Here is a 7,973-nt window from a genome sequence, read left to right as displayed (position 1 = left end):
AGATGTGGAGTGAGATGCAATCAGCTTCAAGCTTGGAGACAAGACAACCTCTCCCTGCCCAGAGGAGGGCAGACCCAGCAAGCTTTGGGGTGAGTGCCACGAGCCATTACAATCTTGGGCGGGGCGGGGCTCAAGGTGGCAAGGAAATCTCTGTGGTAAGGCAATATCCAGTTTGTTTGCTCAGTGATAAAGAACAGTGTGTTAAGAATGCAGCCTATGGGGACAGCTAGGTGGCGCAGTGGATAAAGCACCAGCCCGGGAGTCAGGAGTACCTGAGTTCAAATCCAGTCTCAGACACTTGACACTTACTAGCTGTGTGACCCTGGACAAGTCACTTAATCCCCATTGCCCCTCAAAAAAAAATAATAACCCTGTTATTATCCCCATTTTATAGATGAGGAAACTGAGTTGGTATCTGAAGGCAAATTTGAACTCAGGTCTTCCTGACTCCAGACCCAGCCCTCTATCCACTAGAGTTGTAGAACGAGGCTAATACCTCTTCTACATAAGAGCTCTTCAAATACTTGAACACTGCTGTCACATCCATTCCCCACCCTACCCCCATCTTTTCTTCTCCAGTTCCTTCAACCTGTCTTCACACTATGCAAACTCAAGTTCCTTTAGCCCCTTGGTTGCCTTCCCTTAGACACTCTCCAGTTTGTCAATCAATCAACATTCATAAAGTGCCTACTATGTGCCAGGCTCTGAGCTTATCAATGTCCTTCATAATACTGAACATGATTCTTCAGATCAGACCTGACCAAGGCAGAGGACAGTGGGATGTTCATCTTCTTATTTCTCCAAGCTCTGTCTCTTAGTGCAGCCCAAGATCATGTTAGCTTTTTGGTCTGCCCATCACACTGCTGACTCATAATGAGCTTGTAGTCCACTAAAACCCCCAGATCATTTTCAGACAAACTGATGCCTCAAAACAATTCCCCTCAAGCTTATAAAGTCATTTTTAGAAGCCACCTCAGCTTTTGAGACCAGGGGAGGGGGCATTATTTCATTCATGTGTGGTAAGGAAGCCGGTTCTTAAGTCCAGGAAAGGTCGATCTGGGACCCTTCCTTCCAGCTCAGTCTTCAAAATCCTGATGTGAGTCACAAGAGTTGGGGAGAAGAGGAGAGTCTGCTCACTGGGGCTTTTTTTAAATTTCAGGCCTGAATGACTCACAGTAAAAGTGCTTTGAGGGGAGATGGTTTCTTAGAGTGAAGGGGGAGACATCTAGCAGAGAAGAATACAAAGAGAATGGAGATAATGAGGGAGAAATAGTGGAGAGCAATGGAGGAAAGGCAGACAGAGAGATGGAGAGAAGCTAAAGGAAACAAAGGGATTCCAGCAGAAGGGACTGAGCCAGCCCCCACAAAACAGAGGCAAGGGGCACAGGGGAGAGAGACACGGGGGAAAGGAGAGAGAGAGAGATGAGGAAAAAGGCCTAGAAGACAGGAAGGGGTTGGGACAAGCTGATCTCATAGCCTTTTGTACTCACCTTATACACTGATCACTACCTCCTACTGGACACTCTCTCCTCCCTGAGCTCCCGAACCACCAGCTCTCTGGCCCTCCCCAAACACTCCTTCTTCACCTTCTTTCCCCAGTGGGCTGTTTGCCCCATTTTCACCATTCTCCACAATCTCTCCCTCAGCAATCTTATTCAGTCCCAAAGTCTCCACAACTAGCACAATGTAAGTGATTAATAAATTACTAAATCTATATTTTTACAAGGCCTGAACTTCTCCCTGAGCATCAGACAGGTTATTTCCAGTTTCCTCCAGGATCTCTCTAGGATTGGCATGTTCTACTAGGACCTCCAATTCAACATGAGGCATCTTGGTGTGGTGATACTGGGCTTGGAGTCAGGAAGACCTGAGTTCAAATCCACCCCCAGATACTGACCAGTTCTATGACCCTGACCAGGTCACCTAACCTCTCCAGTTTCCTCCTCTGTAAAGTGAGGGGATTGGGCTCCATGACCCCCAAGGTCTCCCCCAGAATCCACTGTGCAAAGCCAACTTTATTATCTTTCTCCCTAAACATTCTGACTTCACTAATCCTGCCTGAGGCACCACCATTCAACTGTTCACAGTCTAGACATTATCTCTGGCCTGCCACACCAGCCCAGTGACCAAATCCTAAGATATCACTTGAATCCATCTCTAGTCCCATGGTCCCAGCTGAGTATAGCCTCTCACTCCTAACAGGTCATTCTCTCCTCCCTCCAATCTTTCCCCTATATTGCTGCCAAATTATTCTTTCCTACACAGAGACTGAGTCATATCTCCCCCGTGTTCAAAAGTCTCCAGGTTGCATCCTATTTTTTCCAGGGTAAAATTCAGATTCTAGGGGGCAGTTAGGTGCTGCAGTGGATAAAGCACAGGCCCTGGATTCAAGAGGACCTGAGTTCAAATCCAGCCTCAAACACTTGACACTTACTAGCTGTGTGACCCTGGGCAAGTCACTTAACCCTCATTGCCCAGAAAAAATAATCAGATTCTTTTGCTCATGTAGCAAGGTAAGGAGTGCTTTGTCTGGTGACTGGCCCTGCCCAGTGCCATTGATGTGCATGGCATATAATAAAATAAATGTGTAATCCTCAGTCTTTTCCTTTCCTTTCATGCCTATCCTCACCTGTCACATGGGCCGTTTAACACCAGAGGGCAGCCCAGGATAGCTGCTCAGCTCTGTCTGGAGGGATGGAACCTACAGAGCTAATGACCCTCATGGAGCCTCATTGCTTTTCTCTGGTCTAGCATTTGTATTGTGGATTAATTCATCAAATCTCAGGGCCTGCCTGCTCAGAAAACTATGCATTGGCCTCAATTCTCATTGTGGAGGATGATAAGCAATTATGAAGCCCCTGCCACGTGCCTGGCACTGGGTTAAGCTCTTTACAAATTTTATTTCATTTGATCTTCACAATAACCCTGGGAGGTGGGAATTATTGTTAGTCTCATTTTATATATGAGGAAACAGATGCAAACATGTTAAGTGACTTGCCCAGGGTCATACAGCTAGTAAGTATCTGAGCCTGGATTTGAACTCAGGTGTTCCTGACTCTTGGCCCATCACTCTATCCATTGCACTACCCAGCTGCCACTGTACACAACAGAGAAAATCCAGGACAAGAAGTGTCACACCAGTCATCCAAGGCCCTCCTCATTATAGCGACACACCAGCTTTCTGGCCTCATCTCCCCTCTATGGGTCCTATACTTATAAACCATAGTTTGGTTAGACCCTATTAGTCTATTTTTAATTTCCTAAATAGGTCATACATTCTTGTAGCCCCATGTCTCCCCATCATCACCATCCTTTAAATACCAACTCAAATGCCATCTCCTCCAGGAAGCCTTCCCTGATCAACCCCACCCCTCCCATCAGTAATAATCTTTTCCCACAAACCTCACACAGTACTTTGTTTTGGACCTCTCCTACATGTCATGTAATGATCACTACCCTCATCTATTATCCAATTCAGTAAACATTTCTTCAGCAGCTAAGTGTATAGATAGCAGAGAGGAAATCAGGCTCAGAATCAGAAAAACCTGAGTTCAGGGACAGCTAGGTAGCACAGTAGATAAAGCACTGGCCCTGGATTCAGGAGGACCTGAATTCAAATCTGACCTCAGACACTTGACACTTACTAGCTGTGTGACCTTGGGCAAGTCACTTAACCCTCATTGCCCAAGACTAAAAAGAAATAGTCCCTTCCTGAGAGGGGCTTTCCTTCTTTTAGAGAGAAACAACAGATAAGTAAGTCCTCTAATGAATAAAAACAAAGGAGTTTCAGGGGAGAGAGACTACTGACAACTACCAGTGTCAGCAGTAATGTCTCTCAGATAGGCATGGGGACAAGAGATGGTACGTTAAGTCTGGGAAATGTGACTTCTCTCCCTACTAACTAGGGTTTCTGAGCTCTAGGGGAGCATAAAGATTCATCTGAACTTTATGACTCTCAGATTAACCGAAATCAAAAGAGGTTGGAGAACTTGGCTGAGACCAATGTACAGGCCCGAGACAACAGGGAAACCTAGACCAGGAGAAACTGATGAATGATTCTACTTGGCCATCCTGTGGCCTGGAAAATACCCCAGGGAATAACTGTTTACTCAGAGAAAGGATTCAGAGAATGCTGACCATCGATGGTGAGAAGACATAAGACCAAATTGTATGTGGACTGACTAAACTGAAGACAGTTAGCTTGGACAAGACATAGGGGAAACATGACCCTTGTCTTCAAGGGTCAGAAGGGATCCCTGGTGGAATCCATCCTGCACTTGTCCCCCAAGGGACAGAATTAAAATCAGTGAATAGAAGCCTTGGGAGAGTAGATTTCTTCGGTTAAGTTGCAGGGAGAAGTTCCTAACTAGAGTCCAGAGTGCAATGGGCCAGCTCTAGAAACAACGGATTCCTCCTTATTCACTGGGGACCTCAGGGTGGATGCCCACTACTTAGGGGTGTTGTTGAGAGGAACCCTATCCTATCACAGGTTGGCTGAGGTGATCTCTGAAGCCCTTTCCAGTTCTCTGAGCCTGTAAAAGCCTCAGAAATCAACTTTTATTTGGTCTTAATTCCCTGCTTTGTTGCAGGGGGGCAGGTCTTTTTGAAGCCTTCCTATCTCTACATGAGCCCTCTAGTGTGTTGAGCCCCAAGACAATATGAGGGCCAGGACAACAGGGAGTTTCGATATTGGTTTCCTGCTTCTCCTCTCCCTGGGGACCATTGATCTAAAGTTAGACCAGACCTCTGAGGCTACCTTTTTCACCACTGAGGAAACTTGGCCTCAAAATTAGCGGCTTACCCCATACAGGTGGCAGAGCTAAGATTTGAACTCAGGACCTAGGACTCCATATTGAAGCTGGGTTCAAATCCTGCCTCAGACTCTTAGAAGCTGGGTGATCCTGGGCAAGTCATGGACTCTCTGATTCTGTTTTCTCATCTCTCAGATGTGGATGATAATTGTTAAGGGCTAAAATTCTAGCTAAACTGTCTAAAATATCTAATGAGTGGTCGCCAATAAATTATAAGCTTTAGCAAGAGTTAGACTTTTAAGCATTTATTAAGGAGAATAAGAATTTGGTAAAGAGAGAGAAAAAGGCCTAGATTTCTATCTATTAAAGGGAGAGCACATTTCTAGCTCCCTTCTCCACCAGAGTCCAGAGGGAAGAGAGCGAGCTTGAGTGCCAGTCTCTTCCTTCCTCCTCCCACTAGTCCGCGTCACTTCCTGACTCCTGAAGAAAAGACTCCTGGTCTTGCCCTCAAAGACCTTCCCTTCATGGGCAGAACTCTTCTACAGTAAGTATCCAGCAGGTGGCGTTATTCCAATCGTTACATAATAATAGCATACATCTAACAAGATGGGGAGTCTTAAATGATTTATGTAAAGCAGGTTGAAAACCTGATAACATCATATAAATATATTATTGCTATTTTTACTACTCCCCCTCCTACCCCGAATCCTTGGCCAGAGGCTCAGATAGTGGTAGGAAAGGAGTGAGGGAGTGAGAGAGTGAGAGAGAGAGAGAGAGAGAGAGAGAGATATGGGGTGGGGAGAAGGGGGCATCCTTTCTGTCTTCCCTTTAGGGTCTGTCCTAAAGGAAAAAGAGTTAGCAATGGATTAAGTCTGAGAATGACGGTAGTCAGGGACTTGTTAAGGCCCCAACCTTGGGGCAACATTGCCACCTCGTGGCCAGTATAGGAAAGGCAGTCTGGGCAAAGGTCCCGCCTCCATTTAAAAAAAAACCAAAAACCTAAAACCCTAAAAGTCCTCTGTCCAGGGACCTGTCTCTGAACAATCACTTGAACAGAGAAGTGTTTTCAAAAATCACAGAATTTTTAAAAATAGAATGTCAGAGCTGGAAGGGGCCTTAGAACAGAGAATATCAGAGCTGGGAGGACTTTACAATGGAATGGGAGGCAATTTCCCCAAGTCCCTCACTTTAAAGATGGGGAACCAGAAGGCCAGGAAGGTGATTTAAAGAGAGAAGCAGTGTGACCCAGGGCAGCCATTCGCAAACTGTTTAGTCTCAGGACCCCTTTCCCCTCAGAGCCCTTGCTTATATGGGTCATATGCAGCACCATTGACTAGACAGGATTATAAACCATAATACCTTCATAGGATTATGAGGTCAGCTTTCACCTCACAGCCCCTGAGTCTCACGGACTCCACTTGGAGAACCACTGGTTTTATGGACAGAGAGCTGGTCTGGGAGTCAAGAGAACCCATGATGTAGACCAGTGACTCTAGGCAAGCCACTTAACTTGTCACATCCCCCCTCCCCCAACTCCAGGGCTGGGCTGGGCAAAACAAAGCTTCCCCACACAATGAAAACACAGTTCTAAACTCAGATAACTTCTGTGAAGCACTGAAGAGAAGTCTGAAGGGCTCTGTGGATGTTATTGTGGCCCAAGTTCACCCAGCCAGTCAGCTCTAGAACCCAGCTCTTCCTCAAGACCTCTCCACGGGCTCCCTCCTGTTAGGCAAAGGCTGAAGAAATAGAGTAACCGCAAGGAGAGTGCCAAAGTCAGCCACAGCAGGCCCTCCACGGCTCAGGCTCCTCCTGAGCTCTTCTCACCAGAGCCTCTAGGGAAAGGGACCCAGGCTCCAGGCCCACTGCCCTCTGGGGGACTTTGAGTGGGAGGGCAAAGAGGTGATGACAGATGGCAGCAAAACTCAGACTTCTGCCAAGGGTAAAGGGTCTCTTTTCTGGGCTCTGACATGTATCAGCTGGGTAATCCTGGGCAAGTCTCAGCCTCTATGAGTCTGTTTCCTCATCTGTAGAATGGGCATACTGATACAAGGTAGTTACTATCAAGCACTACAGAAACATGAGAATTTTTTTTTTCTGGGATTGGAGTGGACAGAAAAGGAGCAGGCCACAAAGGGACCCTAATTACCTTTCACTCTCGCTATTAAAATTTGCCATTTTCCACATCTGGCTCTCCAACGATCCACAAAACCTCACAGGAGTTGTCTTGAGCTAGATGCTGATTCTCCAAGGTGGTGATGTCCCAGGGCCCCAGACACTGACGTTCCACAGAAAACTTGGACCTTGATTTCTTCACTGAAATCAACTAAATGGATCACCTTCATGCATCCTGCACTGCCTTCACAGAGCTGGGGCTGTGTTTAGATGGACAACATGCCAAGTCAAGAAATGGAAGCCACCTATATTTTAGTCCCAGGGACAGCGCTTGGTGTAGGCTCTATCACAGGGAAATAGGTGGTGGGGATCCTTAGGTATTCCTCTGCTACACTCTTGGGCAGCTAGGTGGCACAGGGGATAAAGCACCGACCCTGGAGTCAGGAGGACCTGAGTTCAAATCTGGCCTCAGACACTTGACACGTACTAGCTGTGTGACCCTGGGCAAGTCACTTAAAACTCATTGCCCTGTAAATAAATAAAGGATAGATGGGGCGACCCTCTGACAATGCAAAGTTCCCTTTGGGGGTGGGGTGGGAGAGAGCAGGGGGATTTTTCTTTTGGAATGATAGTCCTAACCTCTAGAGTTGCCTCTGTCTCCTAGCTCGGGTAGTAGCCTGGCCCAACTGACTTTCCTGCTATAGAATTTAATCTCCGTCCTGATAGCTAGTTGGCCAGTTTCAACTCAGTCTCTTAATTCCTCCATGCGTCCTTAACCCCAAGTCAGCTCCCTGAGATGACCACAAGGCCTGACTTCCATAAGGAGCCAGCGCCTCAGGGCACCAGGACCTGTCTGCCTCGTGGGAGTCCTAATTCCAACTGCTAGGTGCACAGACCTTTCAGTCCTCAGATTTAGGGACAGGGACTACAACTCTTCCTCCAACCACACTGACGATGGCCATCTTTCTGCCCTCCAACAACTTCCACAGCCCCCACTTTTCCTTCCTGGTCTCATTAATCGGCTTCAACTTGACTCTGCTGAATGATTCAGAACGTCAGAGAACTTATCCAAAGAACTTGACTCCCTCACCAGGGCCTCTGAAGCCAGGG

The sequence above is a fragment of the Dromiciops gliroides genome, chromosome 3, assembly GCF_019393635.1.
Source record: "Dromiciops gliroides isolate mDroGli1 chromosome 3, mDroGli1.pri, whole genome shotgun sequence".
NCBI classification, from domain to species: Eukaryota; Metazoa; Chordata; class Mammalia; order Microbiotheria; family Microbiotheriidae; genus Dromiciops; species Dromiciops gliroides.
This window is presented reverse-complemented; position numbering follows the sequence as displayed.